Source organism: Osmia lignaria, chromosome 4 (genome assembly GCF_051020975.1).
Source record: "Osmia lignaria lignaria isolate PbOS001 chromosome 4, iyOsmLign1, whole genome shotgun sequence".
Lineage (NCBI taxonomy): Eukaryota > Metazoa > Arthropoda > Insecta > Hymenoptera > Megachilidae > Osmia > Osmia lignaria.
The window spans coordinates 4,624,049-4,644,479 of record NC_135035.1 but is presented as its reverse complement, the minus strand read 5'-3'; the positions used below and the strand labels follow the sequence as shown (position 1 = coordinate 4,644,479).

General features: G+C 31.6%; 1 protein-coding gene across 4 annotated transcripts in view; it reads left to right on the top strand.

Moving 5' to 3' along the window:
- Positions 1-20,431, top strand: part of NKCC (sodium potassium chloride cotransporter) — a 120,543-nt gene that overhangs the window by 44,518 nt on the left and 55,594 nt on the right. The window contains exon 1 of one of the 4 annotated variants that reach the window (XM_034338705.2): positions 18,587-18,709. The exons of the other annotated variants lie outside the window; for them this stretch is intronic. The gene's annotated coding sequence lies outside the window, so the exon portion shown is untranslated. Of the gene's footprint in view, positions 1-18,586; positions 18,710-20,431 lie in introns of those variants that run through there. 4 annotated transcript variants of the gene reach the window in all.

Sequence of the window (20,431 nt, the reverse complement as noted above, 5' to 3'; positions counted from 1 at the left end):
TGAATTCTAGAAAACATATTTTTATTATACACTGCTGCGAATATGTCTGATTTCTTACAGTTTTCGTGAAAGAACATTTGTTTTTCTTTTTTCTATTTATACTATAAAATAATGCAATATGAAACATTTCGTTATGTATGAAATATATTTCAAATAATACATTGTTTTCGATCAGACTATTATTTTTGGCATAACTTTTTATCTTGAATAAACCTCGTGGGCATAAAAAAGTGAATAAAAATTATTTTATGCAATATATTTCTAACAATGTAGTTGTAACCGATTTATGTATAACTTCCAAAGTATCATTGTAGTTTTTTCAAATGAAAGTAAACTTCACTGTGCATCATTTCTAATTTTGTTTATTTCAATTTTCGAAATGTACTTTAAAAAATATAGTTTTAGAATAACAATGAATATTTTTCTATCTCAAAAATTTATTTGAAGAAAAGTAATGTAATATTGAAGTTGTGCAAAATTATGTAAAATAAAATTTGTAATTACAAAAACCAAGAAATAACAAATTTGTAACATATTGCAACGAAAAGTTAATAATACATTTCAAAAACATTAAAAAAAAGGTTTTCAACCTTCAAACTATATTTCTGCATCAAATGAAAATAATAATTTAAAAAAGAAGAAAAAGCGAATGTTAATAATATTATTTTTTAATCATTTTTATTTTAAACAATGCGTAAATGTACTGTTTCAAATGTTTTATATTTGAAATAAGAATTTTTCTTATTTTTTCAATACTTCAGTTTTGCTTTAACAAATATATGGAAAGAAAATATGTATTATTGTGATTCCTTTTTGCTTAGAATGTTTATTTGGACAGTTCGTTAGATTTGTTGAATTTTCATTATTTCATTGTCAATACAGCTTTCTTTCCGCTCCAATCATTCATTTTTATCACCATTTTCCGAACGAAGATATACGACTTACGTAATAGCAGCGTAGTATAACAGAAATTTGCAATGCTAATTCGAACTACTTATGTCTCTTGGTCTTTAGTATCTAAAATACATTATAGCAGATTGCAACTTCGAAATGCACGAATAATTTGCTTTTTCATACTTTTCTTACATACAGAAATTTTTCATAAAGCTGAAACTAAATTCCATTTAAAAGAATCATTTTTCTTTCCCATTCTTCTTAAGAATAATCAATCATGATACAAATTCTTATACTAGGAATAATTACTGGTTTGAATATGAATGATTACTGACTTATTACCAATTCAAACATAGGAATAAGATAATTCGTTCATTGAAAAATTTAAGATCTTGAATTTTGCAAATTTTTTTCAGCACTTATAAATTTAATACTAGGAAGAAATTACATTTCACTGTGTTTCTTATGGTTACAAATTCGTTCTTCTTTTCGACTACTTATTTAGTATTATAAATAATACATATTTTTAAAAAGTTTTAAAAAACTAACAACATTTAAAAACTTCATAAGAATATCTATTACAATATATGGGGTAATATGACAAAATGACAGACATTCAAAGAGATATGTTAAAGATTTTATAAACTTTTCACGTATACATAATTAAATAAAATTAAAAGAGATTGGTTTTTAGTATAAAATGTGACCTTGATTATGTTAATTGAGGTATTTAGAACTAAAAGGATGTGATAGCTTTTGAAACTTTTGAATTGGGAGCAGAAATGATTGATTTCATAGTTAAGTATAATGTTATAAATAATAAATAGGAACATAAAATATCAACTGCATCCTTAAGTACCATAACCCTTGAACAGCGGAGTTTGGGTGAACCCAGAGCCCAACTTGTGAAATACTCATATACAAGACTAACTTAAAGTTAAATGTATAATTTTTAAACGAAAAAGGTTTTCTACATTGGGGGAATAATTAAAAAAAAAAAACAATGTAAAATTTAGAAAATGGAAGTAATATAAGATACAAAATTAAATTAAAATCGGGACTATCTCTACGGTCCTCCATCAATGACGTTAAAAAATGTCCCAATTTGAGAAAAATTACATTTAAAATTTATTTTCCAAAATTTACGCTGATACTTAAAAAAGACATTCTTAAAATGTATATCTTTCGAAACATATAAAAAAAAGAATCAATATTTTTGAAGCAATTTTTGAGGTCCTATTAAAAATGAAAACAATTCTAGAGGAAAGAATTTCTATTTTATATGCGTGCAAAAGAGAATAATTGAATTGGTCATTTTGAAAAGGAGTCATCTCAGCTTTTTTAAATTTTACAAGAGAAGCAAAACTGTGTTGCATTCCATTATATTTCCAGAAAAATTAGAAGAACAATTTTGTATCATTCAGAAGGATTACATATGATATGGAAATGTCGGATTCATCATTGATGGTCCTACTGGATGCTGAAGAAAAATATATTTAACTGAGTAGTAAAATTTGAATGACCCATTTCAAAAATTAGAATAAGTTAAAGGAAAATATTTAACTATAGATATCTTACTTTTCAATCCTTAAGGATCCAATCAATTCTTAAATCTATTAATACATAAATTAACAATTAATGTAACACATATATCTTAATAAATGCTTTATTTTGATTTGAATTTTTTTTTATTTAAAATAAAAAATTTTCTGAACATTCCAAATTTAATAAAATTAAAATTTTTTTATTATTATAAAATCTGACAGCAACAATACAAAAACAAATATAAACTTTCATTAGTTATTCCTAACTTGGATCATTAAATTAAAAAATTTATATAACCGTTCTAGTTTTTAGAATTAGATGATCCCTCTATTGTTATTTATTCTTTTAGTTTTAGTACGCGTTATCAGTGCCTCTCTTATCAGTTATTAGAAAACCCATCATAGTCATATGAAGGGATATATTTGTTTCACTAAAATTCAAAAATCAATTTTAATCAATGTTACATTCTTTAAAAATAAAATAATCGATTCGAAAGGATGAGTAATTACATTAAAGACAAAAATAGAATGATTTTGACAATTTAATGAGGGTCGCAATATTAATTCTTATCAAACCATGTTTCTCGTACGAAAGTTCACCTTTGAAGTTTAGCTGCAGACGCGCGCACTTAACCAAGACTTGATCTTCAACTGATTCCGCTATAAACCTCTAACACGTCTGTAAGTATACAATATGCACAAGGTCGTACATTCGTATATTTCGAAAGAAGGTAACGTAATCTAAATTCTTTTTTTTTACGCGAACTACACGTATCTGTTGCTAAACATGTTAACCAGTAAAGAGCCATCAAGTTGAGTTAACGCGATTTTCATGACGCATTTTAATACTAAACAAATTCTTCGTCTTTGTTTAAAAGGCAGTGTAATTTTAAGGACGTGAAATTCTTAATTAATTTTTTGAAAATTTAGTAAATGAAGAAGAAAATGTCTTCAGTTGTCATGATGGACTGTGAAAGTTTCAATTTTTGAATAACTAATAAAATTTTCTAATACGTAAGTTAACAACACGTGGAAATTTTCATTGTCCACTATAAACTATTATTTTTGCAAAAATTTAATGTATGATTAATTTTATAGTTTTACAGCAAATTACTGTATTATACTGTGTAAGTTGATATTAAAGAATTGTTAATATGTTTTTAATGATAGTGTCGAGACGCTGAAATTTTACATCATTTTTTATTTATTTATCTATTTAACCAAACAAATTTTTGCATACCTAAATAATAATAAGAAAATTCCATTTAAAAACAAAACGTTTTTAATGGAGATAATTCCAAGGTTTGTGGAATTATTAAATTATTTTGGAAACAATTAGTGTCGAATTATTTCCATATCTACAAACTCATTTGTTATTGCAACTTTATGTTTTTTTAAGTATTTGTGAAACAGTTAAATACATGTTCATTTGAATAGACAGTATGTAATAATTTATAGACAAGAAAAAAGTTTCCATTTACTACTGATTTTATAAGAATCGTCTTCTTTCTGAGTTACTATGGTTTTCAGCACTGTGCAACTTCATGATAATTGTGTATCAGTTCCATCCATCGGAATCAGCCACCTTCCAGATCGATACTCGGACCGACTTCCTTATTTTTATTCGACGTGATATCTGATATTAGGAAAACAGAAGATACATATATACATTTGTATTCGGAAAGAAAAAACCCTTTCTGAATAACTGTACGATATAAAAATTTCATATCTTAATATTATTTTATTAAAATTCTTGATAGAAATTTTTGCAATTTTGCATTTTGTTAAATATTCATAATTACCATAATGCTAATAACGTACAATCGTTATACTTTCCTTTGTTTTCTAAATTTACTTGTTAAGCTTATATCAATTGCAAGTTCAATTTTTCAAAAACTCATCGAACTTCTGAAAGCAAATTCTTTTATTTACATATAATTACAAAAATATTTGCAGAAATGTTTGTGATTTTGTATTCTGCTAAATATTCATAATTATTGCGATGTTAACAAATTTGCAATTTAGAATTTTTATAATTGTTACAAATCATCTAGTTTTTTCCTAAATTTATTTAAATAATAAATATAACTATTACTTCTCCATTTTAATTAATGTTAAACTTATCTGAAACGTTATAATTATCAAACATTATTGGCAAAAATTTGTGTAATGTTGTAACTGCAACATTAAGGCAGAAATCAAGGGGGGTCTAAGGGGGGACTACAATTCTATACCCTACTTTCCAGCAGGAGCGCGTTATAAGCCTTCTATTTACTATGTCAAAAAATTTGGAATGGCAGTTTTTTAATATTACCCTTTAGGAATAATTAGAAATTACGCTAAGCATAAAAATAAATTGCTTCAAAATTATTAAGATATATATTTTTCAAAGTTGATCCTGTAATATTATTTATTTGTAGATTCTTTTTTTACTTTATAATTACATGGTATTTAATTTCATTTAGAATAAATTTCAACTTTTGAACTAAGTTTATCAACCAAAAGGGTCCTTGAAGATTCAATAGCCCCATATTGGGCTTCAATGGCCCCATAAATCTTAATTCGATCGTAATAGTAATTGACATTGCAGATTAGATACATACTCTGATAATTAAAAAGAATATGTTTTATTTTCAATAAGATTGCTATTATATTAATAATGGAAGATAGAAAATTGAACGCTTGATAATTTTATTATCATTACTCGAAATAATTACAATTTCAATATATCTCACAAAAAATGCAACATTTAATTTACACACAAAAATTTGGAAAGTATTATAATTATTATATAAGAACAGTGATCTATTTTTCCAACTGCAAATAAATTATTGATAAATGATTTTAAATCGTTGCTATTGTAAAATCTTTCTTCAAATAGTCCTGAGAAAAAACTGTTACACCACAAGCAGCAATTTTCATCGAATTTCTTACTTGCTGAACAGTTACTTTTGAATGCACTATTTTTATCCACCGTGCGTATAGTTGATCTTGACAGAGGTAATAATCACCCAGAATTTCAAACACAAAACGATCAGAGAAATTACGTTCTCCTTCAGATAGTGGGCTTGCGTAACGACCATCGTATTAATATATTTTTACATTTGATTGATAATGTAGATAATACACTTGTAATTAATTCCCACCGCGGTTCTTTCGTTTTGTTTGTGAACAGTGAACTTGCATTTACCACGTCGATCAAACATTAGAATGTTATCAAATATTTTGCTTTTTTAAATTCAATAGCTTTCTAGAGTTCTGTGTCGTAAAAAAGATTTAATATCAATTCTACTTACGATAAAACTTTTATATTCCGCTTTTTGTTTCTCACCTTTTTACTAGTTTTTATAAAATATTTTGATCGACAAACTTCGTATTTCATTAGAAGAATCAGAATAGGCATTTTATTGAATAATTGAGTTTTTATGAATTAACAAAGAAAATGAAAGAAAATGAATACTAATTTATTTATAAAAATTTCGTATGTGATTATTCACGTATTTTAGAATCACAAAAATATAGTGAATGCCACCTTTTGCAACTTTTTGATGAGTCTAATTGAACTCAATAACGGATTTCGGAGGGTTAAGTATCGGTAGAAGGACTGGAGTCAATGACCGTACTCTGCCAAAGGGTTAATAGTATGCTTGCTTCTCTGTACATTCGAGGTCAAATCAGGTTTCCGCAGGATAAGCAACAATGCTCAAAATCTTCATTTTGACAATATTAATATTAAAAGTAATTTATAAAAAAATAATAAAATTTTGAATTACTAAATATTATAAAATTTAGTACATAACTGAAAAGTATAAATAATAAAGTAAATACTAATTTGTAGGAGAGGGGAGAAAAAGGCGTTTCGTCTCGGGATCGTCTGACTCGTCAGTGGGGCTGACAACAGACGATCCCAGCCTCAGACATCTATCATACCGCGATTCGGAACTTCTATATATTCGAACTCATCTCATCGCCACCTAACGGTCCACGGCCCGAACTGAAGGCGTCCGGGGAGACGAACCCTCTCTCCCCCTCCACTAAACCCCTAACAAATTCAAATTATCCTGCCACGTACCTTCATATAAACATACAGGGTGTTCGCGCTTAAGTCAGTCGCGTCATTCCATAATTATTAATGACACGAAAAATTGTTTGTATGGAGATTGCACGGTAAATGGGATCTATGTTTTGGCGTGAACGAAAATTTTTTTACATTATTAGTTCAAAGTTGCTCAAGTTTTGTTTCTTAACGCCAATCTTGTTCACGCCAAAACATAGATCCCATTTACCGTGCAATCTCCATACAAACAATTTTTCGTGTCATTAATAATTATGGAATGACGCGAATGACACCATCCTCCACTCCATGGGACACTTACCGCAACAATAGGGCCGCTTTTACTACTTGCTACTCGAATCCAGACGTCTCCACTGACATTCAGTAAATTTGTAAACGTTAAAATCGGGTATATACATTAAAGCTTAATAAATTCATCTTGGAAAGCACTATCACATTCATCTAAAAAAAAATATATAGTTCTATTTAAAAAAGAAAACTTGACCACCATATTTTTTAAGCTAATATAAAAAAAATTTCGTTCGCGCCAAAACATAGATTCCATTTTACTGTGCAATTTCTATACAAACAATTTTTACGTATCATTAATAGTTATGGAATAACGCAACTGTCACACTTAAGCGCGGATACCTTGTATATAGGAGAATATCATTCTCCCCGGAGACGACTACGGGGAAAGGTGGGAATCTGGGACATCAGCATTTTCCCGGAGCGTTCTTCCACGAAGCCTGATTTGATCGCGAGTGTACCATCATTTACATGCAACATACGATAAGCTGGAATACTACATATGTAATAAAGAATCCGCTGTCAAGTAGGTTGTTGATAAGCTGATTTAATCAGTACAAATGTAAGATGCTAGTCTAATTCTAATTGATTATAGTATTATTTATTATCTCTATCCGAAAGCATGATTTATTTGAAGTATATGATAAAGTGAACACTTATGTCACACTACTGTGAAAGAAATCATCAAAGAAATCTTAAAGAATAATAAAAATCTCTTACAAATGAAAAAACCTATTATTAAATCAATATCAATTTGCACAGCATTAATTTCATCCATTTGTTTTTCACATTTATGTAAGAATCATGAGTTGATACAAAGTTACCATTAAAGTAAGGTAAATTTTACGAGGTGTAAAATTTCCTAATAGGAAATTAATAGATGTTTTAAATTTAAATATCGCCAATGTATTTGAAAAAAATATTAATAATGATTACTTCAATAATTGGGGTTATCATGATTTTTTTTAAATAAATCTTCAAATAAAACAAAGAAATGCCACACAATTAATTTAAACACTTAATACTGTATTAGAATTCTATCGCCGCTAATGCAAGTACCTAATATCAGGATTATGGTTTATATGATTTAATGAAAGATGAACAACGTACCTTCTTAAAACTAAAATGCAGAGCGTGATGTTAAATTCGATTTGAAAAGAAATGTACAGGAGGTTTCAAAAGTAGCGTATATGTAAGTTGAAAACTGCAGATTCTCTACTTAAGACCGGATTGAAATTTCTTGAGCACCTACCAAACCTTCAAAGGATCCCTTGGTTGATAAAGTTATTGTTAGTTGAAAAATTGAAATTTATTCTAAATCAAATTCAATAACATTTAATCGTGAAGAAAATGTATGGTCTGCAAATATATAATATTAAAACTCAATCATCGAAAAGATATATTTTAATGATTTAATGATTTAGAAAATTTGAAAAGAGAGGATTTATTTTTACAATAACAATTGGGTTTAATATTTACAAAATTTGGAATCATTAAATCATCATCATGAAAAATTATTAAGTCGTCATCACGAAAAAACATTAAATCATCATCATATAATAATGATTTAAATATATAATAAAAATGAAAATGGAAGGATATATTCTAGCAACAGTAATTGAGTTCGAAATTTGTAAAATTATAGTGTATTTTAGACTTTAGAACTTTTGACATAGTAAATAGAAGAAAGATCTTCACGTTTAAAACGGACCCTTCTGGAAAGTAGGGCCCGCGACTATATCTCCCCTTAGGCCCCTGCAATCACTGTTCTTCACATAAAATCAAATTGAAATTTCTTGAAATTCTTTTTTGCAATTTGTAATTTTATTTTCCGGATATAAACAATTGAAAATTGCATATTTATTATAGTCATATTGTCCTAGGTCAATATTTACAATATTAACAAATTTAATGTGCTCTTTTTAAATCGAATTGAATCTTTTTTGAGTTGTTCTTAAAATAATATTGAATTTGCACGCTTACGATAATTACCATAACATTTGTGATAATAACGGAAGGTAAACTTTGTTACAAGACTACTGTGTTTAAACTAGATTTCCAAGCGTGAACAGCTTGAAGGACACACATTTTCTTAATTCATCAATTATAATGCTTAACGCACTTGTTACAATTGTTCCAATTTTCTTCATTTGCTCTACATATTTGTGAATTTATTGTACACCATGTTTAATTCTGGCAACTGTTATTAAAGTTATTCATTCATGGACAAATTATAGTTGGAATAGGATTTAGTAAGAACAAGTATAAAAAACAAACAAAATACTGGAAACACTATAAAACTTTTCAACTCTTTTTCATTTCTTTAACATATTCATTGAGTATTATTGAATCAGTCTTAATCAATTTTACATTACAAAATTAAAAATTTTGTATACGTTCGACAAAATATACCATTATGTTGAAAAGGACCCCAATTAGAATTGAAATGTCTACAAAAGATGGTGGATATCTTGTTTTATCCTTTCTCTATGGCTACCCCTAACAACGTGGCAAATAGGGCACCTGCCCCGGACCCCATGCATAGATACTTACAAAATACTAATATGTTTCTGTTATATACATTATATTTATATTAGAATAGATTTTCTGATTTTCGACTTTTGTCATTGGTCCCCCCAATCTCTAGAGACATCATTGCCTTCACCAATGTACCCAATGTAGCTATTATTTAAAAAAATATAGAAATTTGATATAAGAATATAACTAGTAGAATTTGATGCAACTTTGAACTTTACGTTGTATCTCACAGAAATCATTGATGATCAGTACCACAAAAATGTAATCAACAGTTGAAAGAAACGTAAGAAAGGAATTTAAAAACATTAATATTATATTATAATAATTTCGTAGGTTACACTCGCGATGAAATCGGGCTTATCTAGAATAAATGGCAATATAATAAAAGCAGGAATCCTTAAAATCTTAGTTTTCACGATATTAATATTAAAAGTAATTAAAGTCTTTGCAGCAATAAGGAGGCAACTCCACCTTTCCACAGTTTTCGTTATATATCCCATTTCATTTAGAAAAATGTAATCTTTCACTTGGTACAAAACGGAATTGATAAATGAATAATTTTCAACCAACATTCAAAAACATTTTACCATTAAAAGTTGCAAAATATAAAATCGTGTTAGAATTTGCAAAAAAATATGTTGCGGAAAATGAGATACGGTTTAATAATAAACTGAAACCAGAAAACTTCACATCAGACGATTGCGACGATCCAGAGGGTGAATTATTTGAAGATAATTCTACATTATAAACTTTGAACATTATTATTTTTAAATACATTAACCATTATAGTAATGATCGTAATAAAATATAACCTTTTTTTTAATTTGTTCAGTCAAGTCATTTTGATAGGTTTTTTCCGTAGATTACAAATTTTCCGATCTTGCCTTAGTTCGCCGGATCAGTGATCAATCTTGCCTTTACAAGCTTCATAACTCGAAAAGTACTCTATAAGACGTAACTTTATTATAGTGTTTTAGAAAGTTCTCGAGATAAGCTGCAGGAATATGTAATAAAAAATAGGGGTTTCCATTTAAAAAAACCATTAATGACCTCGACCTGATTTTGACAAGGTCACTCAAGGTCAAATCCATGTTTCCATCATGTGTTTCTCTTCAAGCCATGCAATTTTCGTTCGAATTGTTCAATAAAATCATCGATTCGTGAGATAATTTACATTACTTCATAAACGGTTAAAAACACTTTTCACTTTTCAAACTTTCTTTTAAACTTACATCAAAAACGTGATGTAATGAAACACTTTTGTTCTCATATTCGTAATCTACGGAAAAAACCTATCAAAATGACTTATCGCTCTTTCAAAAGCAAAAAGAGTGTCCAAAATGTTGTACGGTAACTCTTCCTCCAAAACAAGATTTTTATGCAAGAAAAATGCATTTTCACAAAGTTCCCCAAGCTTTGGCCAATTTTAAGTGTCATATTCGCAATTAGCAAGTCCAAAAACATAAGGATAGACTAACTTCATACATTTATATGATGGGCAAATTTTGGCCACTTTTGGACATCGTTCTTTAGAGCACGTTTGAAATAGCACTAATTTTTAATTGGTTTTTGTTGATTTACTCAAATTACCCGAAAGTGGAACTGCCTCCTTATTGCAGCAGCCCCTTCGATTTAAAAAGAAAAATAATGTAATTTTAAATTATTAGATATTATAAAATTTAATATATAACTGAGAAATATGGATAATAAATAAATATCAATCCAAATTTTTCCCCGTAAATGTTTACACGCAAATGATAGGACTAAACTCCTGTGTAAAGGGTTGCCCAAAAAGAGCGTTAGTTTTGAAGAATTCATTATAAAAAAACCTACAAAAGATATTCAATCCAAATTCAATTCAAATTGCATTTCATTCAGAAACGTTGAAAATTTAATGAATGAGATTTTCAAAGTGTGTTTTCCCTCAGTAACCACTAAGTCAACATTATCTCTACTGGCCATTAAAAAGTTAGTAAAACACGTATGAATGCAAATCGACTTTTTCTCCATTTTTCAACTGAATGAGTTCAGTAATTCTTTCTCTGAGGTGTTCCATGTCTCTGATCTTCATTTCATACACTTTATCCTTCACATAACCCTAGAGAAAGAAATTATTAACCGCTACGCGATAATAAACACACGTTCTTCAAGGCTGTATGTGGTCTTTGCAGTCGCTATTTTAAAACTGAAAAACACGTGTAAAAAAAATTTCCAACTTTGGTCTACCTGTTTATCAAATAGTTATTTGAATATCTATAAAAATATTAATAGATGGCGCTGCAATTAAAGCTGAAACTCCTTTTAGACCACCCTGTACGTATATGAGGCCTCTTCCATACATTCCCATTCTCCTCTAGGATGCCTATGGGGAAGGGCGAGACTCTGAAATGTCACTATTTTTTCTTGAGAAACCTTTGATTGCGAGTGTACTAATTAGAAAATTTAAAGCCAAAACTGAAACAATCATAATCTAGATTATTGTACAATTATAACGTGACATATTCCACACAATGTTTTCATTCCGTTTAATTCCTGATGGAATTTCTGATGGCAGGAGTTGAAACGGCAGTGCAACACGATTAAACTGGGGTATACTTCCGAAAGGCCCCAACATCCCAGGACAACCAAACTTCGGATTTATAGTCATTGGGGGGCCAGAAATCGAATGAGACCATTTTCAGAAATGGCAAATAAACCGTTCTCGAGATATACAGGGTATTCTAAAAGTCCGGAAACCCCCTATTACCTCGATAAGAACGCATTTTCACGGAAAATGACTAACCTAACCTAGGTTAGGGTTAGGGTTAGGTTAGTCATTTTGCGTGGAAATGCGTTCTTATCAAGATAATAGGGGGTTTCCGCACTTTTAGAATACCCTGTATATCTCGAGAACGGTTTATTTGCCAGTTCTGAAAATGGTCTCATTCGATTTCTCGTCCCTCAATTACTATAAATCCGAAGTTTGGTTGTCTTGGGGTGATGGGGCCTTTTGGAAGTTTCCCCTTAAACTGTGCAATAGTACATTTATTATAGAATATAGGTAATAATATAATGATAATACAAAGATGCGTTCCGACGAGCACGCCATGCGTTCCGGAAGTGGAGTTAACAATAGAACAATGTTCGCTATAGTTGAGGGGGAAATCCACTAGACTGTTGGCATCCATTACACGCGCGTCGTTTGCCGGTAACAATTTCATTCATGTTCATGTTCACGTTCATGTTCATGGTCATTGACAAGGGCACCTCGTCAAAATTATAGATAGCAGCATTAAAAATGTCTCGGTAATTTATTTGCTTTGGCATTGCACTGAAACATTTTAGGTGGTCTAAGGCGGATGTAAATGGTGTCAAAATGGACTGGACGTGTAAATAGGAATCATTCTGAAGTTGCATTTCACCAAACATTAAAAATTAAGAAACTCAGAGTATTTAAATTTTGAAAATTGTAACTGATAGTCTACATAGAAAGTCTATTTTCAAATTTATTACGTACTGTGAGTGTTTAAATTTTTAAGAACATTTGAAGTTTGATTAAAATTATGTCTCTATACAAAGCATCTCATGTTTTTAATTTAAAAAAAAAAATGTACAGGATGTCCCATTTGAAACAATCCTCCCGAATATCTTCAAAATTCGATGTTAGTAGTCTTTAATAATTTTTAATTTCTAGATAACTAGAGATAACTAAACAACTCTAGCTAACTATAATTCTAGATAAGTAAGTAGAATTACAACTAGAATTATCTCTACTTATATGTATCGAAATCTAGCAATAGAAGTCTAATTATTTAATTTCAAATACCTTACGCGAATATTTCTTATTAAGTAAAAAGAATTTTTAACAGTTAGATTATAGAAGACGGGTATTTGTGATGATTTAGAATTAATTCTAGATAGTTAATTTATCCAATAATGAAGCAACTAGATAATCTACCATAATAGGAATATTGAAAAAAAATAGATAGTAGTACTTTCAACAGCTTCAATGTAGTAATTAACCTGTTAATATAAAAACATCTGCCGCATAAAATTAATCGCGTTCAACATATCTATTTCAAATTCTAGGAACATTTTTGACCCTTCCTTAAACGTTCTAAGATTAATACTCTTTCTTTCTTTCCAAATAAAATCAAATATCTGCCATATCAGCTAACACGGAATCTCAAGTTCGCCCTCACTTTCGTCCAAATCAAGAAAGTTTCTACGACTACGTAAAAACGTGGTTTCTTGATCGTGTCAATATCGGACAACACGCAAACTCTTAGGCTTTGATGCTGTGAATGGACGTCGAAGTTTGGCCAGCTGTCAAGCGTTACGATTTCTGGGATCACCGCCAAGTAGTTTCACGAGAATTCGCGTAAACGTTTGGTGCACTTCGCACGATGTTGAGGGATCAGTTTTTTCGCCTTATGGTAACAAAGAAGCCTTTCTTCGAAAATCTATTTTTCCATCGATTCTCGGCTAAGCGCTCACGTGTCTCGACTTTTCGTCTCTGACTTAGCGAACTTCAAAAATATGCGAAGGTTAAAAAGATGGGGCTGTAAACAATCCCGGGTATTCGCAGGAGTTCGCGTTGCTGTTTTTCTTCTTTGTCTTTTCGGCGTGACGTGATCTAGAAAAATGTATTAAACGTTGCCAGAGTTAGATAAAATATTATTGTTCAAATACAGAATTGTTTATTTTCTTCTCAAATTGTGCCTAAAAATATGAAAATAGGATACTGGTTGCAATCAGTTTTCGAAATAGATGGCACAGACGATATAATTTTATTATTTAGCATTTCTTGAGTAAATCTCTTAATCCTTGAACACTGGAGTCTGGATCACTCGAGACCCAGGTTCATAAATGTATCATTTTTAAACGAAAAAGTTTCGTATATTGGAAGAATAATTTTTAGAGGAACAGTGTAAAATTTAGAAAATGAAAATAACATAAAATTCAAAATTAGATTTAAATTGGAACTTTCTCCATGGTCTGCCATCCGAGCGAAAAATTTTTAATAAGCTTTTAACTTGTAAAGTAGTATTTTATTCAAAGCACATTAAATATAGTGGGTCTTTATTTGAAAATGTTTCGTTTATTTTTGAATATATATATGTATATTGTTTAACTATTATTACTAAAAATCATGCTGTATATTCGATATGTTTATGACTATACAGTTATACAGTCTGTGTAAAAAGTATTCATACTATAATTAATTTTAACAAATTATTGTAGAACTTCGTTTATTAGCAAAATTTTAACAAATAAAAGATATAAGCGTATTTTTCAAATTTCCAGAATAATTTTCATATGTAGATTAAACTTTGCGCGAAATTCCCGTGTGCTCTTACCGGTGCGTCTTTCGGCAACTCCCCCCCTCCCCTGTCGAAGGTGAATCTATATAAATATTGTGAAACAGCGGTAGCAGTTAGTACACGACGCGTGCCTGGAGTGTAATAGAAATAAAAACGAACGATTTGTTTAACGTGTACCTGAGTTTTAGTAGTCCCAGACGCCTCCATCTTCCTAAACCCTCCACACATAAGAAAGAATGGAATATCTAAATATATCCTTTGTAAAAATATTAACAAATACCTAGAACATGGCAAAAATATATGTGAAGGATATAGATTTCTTACTTTTTTTAAAATGAAACTTATTCTGGAGACTTGCTAGGATATGTATATATACATCTTATTTGTTAAAATTTTATTAATAAACGAAGTTCTATAAATAAATTACATATTTATCATTTTCATATTTAGACGTTTTTACGTAATCAATTTTTTGTAAAAATAAGTAATAAAACTATAAGGTGGAAATCAGCGGTTTTCATAAATGCGTACCACCAGGATCAAAGATCAAGAATTCCAGGACCATCAAGAAAAGTACTTACATATGTACTATACGGCAGATTTTAAGAGGGATTATACACTTAATTACATTGCAGTCATATATTTCCTATTTGTGTTTCTATTAGAATAATCTTACAAAGGAAGAGTAAATTAACATGTACAGAATCGAGCAAAGTAGATTTGCCTAGAAAAAATAGCTACATAAGAGAGGCAGGAATTCTCGAAATCCTAATTCTAACGATATTATAGTAAAAGTAATTCAGAACAAATTAATGTAATTTTTAATTATTATATTAAATATTATAAAATGTAGTATATAACTGGAAAGTACGAATAACAAAGTAGGATAACGCATACTGTAGTTGATCCCTGTACAATAATTGACCATTTGCCTAAAAGACTAAGAAACATAATACAATGCATTTTTAACCCTCGAAATACGGACCATGAAGAGAGCCAAAATTTCAATTTCTTTCTGTCCCTTTAAAAAGTTATTCTTCAAATACTCTTTTATTTCAAAATTATACATTTAACTTTAGATTAATATCCTTGTTTGGGTTACAATTGACTCCTGAACTCGCTTCAATTGTTCGAGCCGAGTCGAGCGCTTGAATTTGCCGAGTTACTCGAAATCGACGAATTGTTTGAAACAAAAACGAGCTACTCGAAAAAATCGAACTACTTAAATATTCGAGCCGTCGTAAAACTTCGATTTACTTGAAGATGAATTTTCAGCTCGAATATTCGAGTAGTCCGATTTTTTCGAGTAGCTCGCTTTTGTTTTAAACAGTTCGTCGATTTCGAGTAGCTCGGCAAATTCAAGCACTCGACTCGGCTCGACCGACCGATCATTGTTTGACTCGCACACCTTTAGCCGCTATTTAACGCATTGACGGCCCAGCGAGAATCGGATGAGTTTCCTGCGGAGTCCAAGTTCAAGACGCATCGCGGTGTTACAGACTAATAGTATGTGTGCTGATAGTTATCTACTTGCTTTTATTCTATAATTGAGATTATTTTAGAATCAATTTATTTCCTAATTCTTAATTTTTGGTGTGTATGCAGTTTTATACATTGCAACAGGTCATCATTTGCCATTGAATAAATTCGAGTAATAGAGAATGCTGTTAGAGTCTATGAACTGTTAGACGAACGCTGAGATGTTGTGGCGTCGAATTCTCGAGCTGACTTTTGTTTGCTCAAGAGTAATATATGATCAGATAAGACGAACCGAGGCAATTATTTGTTTAGAATACTTTCCCCAGCCTGACTGTTCTATTTTGTTCGTCAGTTTCATTCTGTGTCCCAAAGCTCTTACATCGTACAAGTATTTATTTTATTTTATATATTTGGTGAAATTGTAGAAGAGTTACTCCCCCTCCGATTTTGATGATTTTTGAATATCTTGTAAAATTCGATATTTTAAGTAACTTCTTTCCTCTAAGCTATATGTCGGACTCGATTAGTTTGCAAGATATTTGCGAAAAAATATTGTTACTACTACAGCGTATGCGCCCGTGGCCATGTGTGCGCCGGCTCTCTTGCCTACCGTTTTTGTAAGCAACAGCGTGTGGTCCGGCTTTTAATCATACAACGGGTGAGCTGAAAAATCAAATTATAACATTCGACTCGTGTGACATATTAATTTGATCTGACCTTACCAAACCTAACCTACACGTATAAGTAACAGAAAAATAAAATACTGTTACTTACAAGTCCAGATTAGGTTAGGTTAGACTATATTAATATTCCTAAAGGCGGCCGGCCACACGAGTCCACTGTCAAAATTATTTAAATTAGTTAAATTTAATTTTAAGCTCACCCATTATATGAATGGTAGTCGGGCCATGTGGTGCTGTTGACAGAAACACTAGAAAATCGTGAATCGCTTGCCGACGCACACAACCGCGGACGTATAGGTGCAGGTGAAATTCAATGCAATAGTACTCATAGTTTTTCGCGAATATGTCGCAAATTAATCGACTCCGACATATAGTTTATCGTTAAAGGAAGAAAGTTGCTTAAAATATCGAATTTTACAAAATATTTAAAAATCATCAAAATCGGAGAGGGAGTACCTGTTCTTCAAGTTCACTATATATTTTTATTATTTTATATATTTTATATTTACGTGTGCGGTAATAATTGATATCTCATCAATCCCATCGATTTCGCTCATTTTTTAATACGTTGTTGGGATGATGATTCTAAGCAACTTTTTCCTATACATGTAAGTAACTGCCGCGCCGCTCAGCTTTAGTTTTCGAGATATTTACAAAAGAAAGTTACTACAATTACAGTAAATTCAGCGTATGGCTACACGTCCATGGTGGTGTGTGTGTCAGTATGGAATGGCTGGTTTTTGTAAACACAGCCTATACATAACGGGTGGAACTTAAAAATTTAATTTCACATCAAGTACACACTAATCGTAAGTTTATGTTAAATAGCGTATAACGGCAGTCATTTTTTGGATTTCGACATGCGTGGCGAAACTATTAATTTAACCTAACTTAATCTAATCTAATACAAAATTAAATTAGTGAACTTGTTAGTTAATGAATTAGATTAGTTTAGGTTAGGTCAGACCAATATTTCGGCCGCCGTGAAGCGGCCGGCCCCGCAAGCCAAAATTCAAAATCATCGAAATCAGTCAAGTTCGATGTTTTAGTTCACCAGTTACAGTAAAGACTCGATAAGTGTTCAGAATTTGGGACCGGCGAGGAACATTTAGCGAACAGAAGATTCGATTCACTAACTGTTTGTATTATGCCGGCGCGACGTCAACGTAGAAAGAGACATAGATTCGGAGCTGACATAAGGGTTAAAAATTAAATGCCTACAATTCAGATTAGTTAAAATTATTATAACAATATCGTGTTTGGTCTCATTTTAATCAGGAATATCTCACCAATATGTTAATGAAATTGTTATTGAAAAAAAAGGCAAAATAAAAAAATTTCATCGCTGCATTAATGTGGTCTCATCGATAAAAATGCGACACAGATCTTCAAAGGAAAACCGCGCCGTGTCATATTGCTCCCGGGCTTGCTCCGAGGGGGAACCCCCCCAGTGGTGGGGATAAACCGCGAACACTTAACGAATAGATTCTTTCAAACAATTATGGAGTCTTTACTGTATACCCCTTGGGTTTCAGCCACCGCAAACTGCTTACAGAAAAGGATAAACGCAGAATTCATTGGTATAGATAGTGGCAACTTTCGTTTGCAAATATCCCGAAAACTAAGGCCGAGCGGCGATTATACCTACAAGAAAAAGTTGCTTAGAATCATTATCCCAACAACATATTAAAAAATGAGCGAAATCGGTGGGACTGACGAGATATTGATAATTACCACATGTGTTAATCCCATTAAGTACTTGTGTTATAAATAAAATTGTGAATTACTTGTAAAATTCTACTTAATTGGGCGAAGAAAAGCATCACCCAATTATGGCTGATAGGACCCCTAAGGAAACATAGCCGTTACCCAAATCTGGGTGACGCAGCGGTCAACGTGATAAAGGTTAATAATGAAATATATGTAATTATCTTTCGTAGTCCTACAATAGGCATAGGCACTAACTACCAAGGCGGGTACGGGCGCTCTTCGTTGCACACGTGCATCGAACAAGCTACAGGAGAGAAATGTGACGCGAGTAGACAGCTGCACTGGCTCACTGCATACTCACGAGTGCACGCCCATCCGAACAAAGTCTGCCCATTAGGGTTGGGATCAAGTTTAATATGTATTCACCAATCCGAATCAATTTCAATAACCAGATTTCATTTCATAGGTTTCAATGAGTATAAGTTGATTTCGAACTCTGGAATGAATACCTGTAGGTTCGAAAATATACTTGGAAGTAGTTCCATGTTATAAAAATTCGAACCCTTCACAAGTAGTACTCGAAGTCTGAGGGAGTGTGAGTGAAATGTGAATGGCTGACTGTGTATGTACATCATTGTATCGGACTCGGCTGCCGCGCCAATGTAGCCGGGGCGTTGAAAACTGAAAACTAGAAAGTTACCGCAGGCGATGGTCTGTGATGACGATCGCAATATTTCCAGAGGAGAACTGATGTACTCATAAAAGGTTCGGGTGTACTTCCGAAAGCCCCCCTCCCTAGGGCAGTCAAACTTTGGATTTATAGTAATTGGGAGACGAGAAATCGAATGAGATCATTTTCAGAACTGGCAAATAAACCGTTCTCGAGATATACACATAAAATATACTCGCATTCGGCTTGAAAATCAGACTGCGCATGCGCAGGAGGGAGTGAGGCTGCGCAATGGCTCTCTTGCTTCCTCGGAGAGTCGTTTGTTTCCTCACGTGTTCCCTCACCAGAACCAGAATGCTCACTCGTCGCTCTTCCACCAGCTTTTAAGCTTCCACCAACTTTAATTCTTTGATTTTGATTTTCATTTTAGTTTTTCTCGTCCTTCCATTACTATAAATCCGAAGTTTGGCTGCCCTTTGGCTTTCGGAAGTTTCCCCAAAGATTCGAATCTATACGGCAAAGATTTGAACATACTTGGAAGCACTGTTTACGTTTTTTAAAATACTTACTATATCGTCATTCTCCGCGGAAACATTTATGGCGGGAAAGGACGGGAGCTTGGAGTCTAAAGTTTGGGCCTGCCGTTCCGCTGGCCGCCCGTCGTATCCATTTCAAATGGTACTGCTTAACACGCGGCACTTCACGCGCGAACAGGACCCCTGCTGATATTTCCCACTGAAGTGAATTTTTCCCGTGAAAAATCTCCAAATGTGTTAGCGCAATATCTCGAAAACAAATGAAAATCAAGTGCATACATGCAAGCTTAATGAATTCGACTTCAAAAACACTATCAAATGATCGAAAGTAAAATATACAGTTCCATTTAAAAATCCAAACTTTGCCATTATATTTTTGAAAATAACAATGCAAAAAAAAATTCGTCTACGTCTAAATGTTGCCCCCTCTTACCATGCAATGACCACCAAAGCAATTTCTTGTATCTTTAATAGTTTAGGAAATAATGGAGTGTTTCCAGTTACGCGGGACACACTGTGTGCTAACACTTTTGGTGAACTTATAGAAAAGTTACTCCCACTCCGATTTCGATGATTTTTAAATATGTTGTAAAATTCGACATTTTAAGCAACTTTTTTCATCTAAGCTATATGTCGGACCCAATTAGTTTGTGACATATTCGCGATAGAATATCGTTACTACTCGATTTCGCCATGAAAACAAACTGCTTT